The sequence below is a fragment of the Penaeus monodon genome, chromosome 19, assembly GCF_015228065.2.
Source record: "Penaeus monodon isolate SGIC_2016 chromosome 19, NSTDA_Pmon_1, whole genome shotgun sequence".
Classification (NCBI taxonomy): domain Eukaryota; kingdom Metazoa; phylum Arthropoda; class Malacostraca; order Decapoda; family Penaeidae; genus Penaeus; species Penaeus monodon.
In genome coordinates, this window is record NC_051404.1 from 31750562 (window position 1) to 31750794 (window position 233).

The window sequence follows — 233 nt, forward strand, 5'->3', positions numbered from 1 at the left end:
GACGCAACGCGACAGCAGCCCACGTGTCAAGCTATTTCCAGCCTTAAGCATATTACCGGTAACAACAGATCGAATGGGGTTAAAACGCCCCATAATGTGACAGTGTGAAGGCGTCGAGGCGTGGACAGTGCCAGGGGAGAAGAAAACACAAGGAAATGCCAGCTGATATACCTCTCTGGCACTCGTGGACGTGGCACCTCGCCGAGCCCCTGGGGTGCTAGACAAGGTAAAAA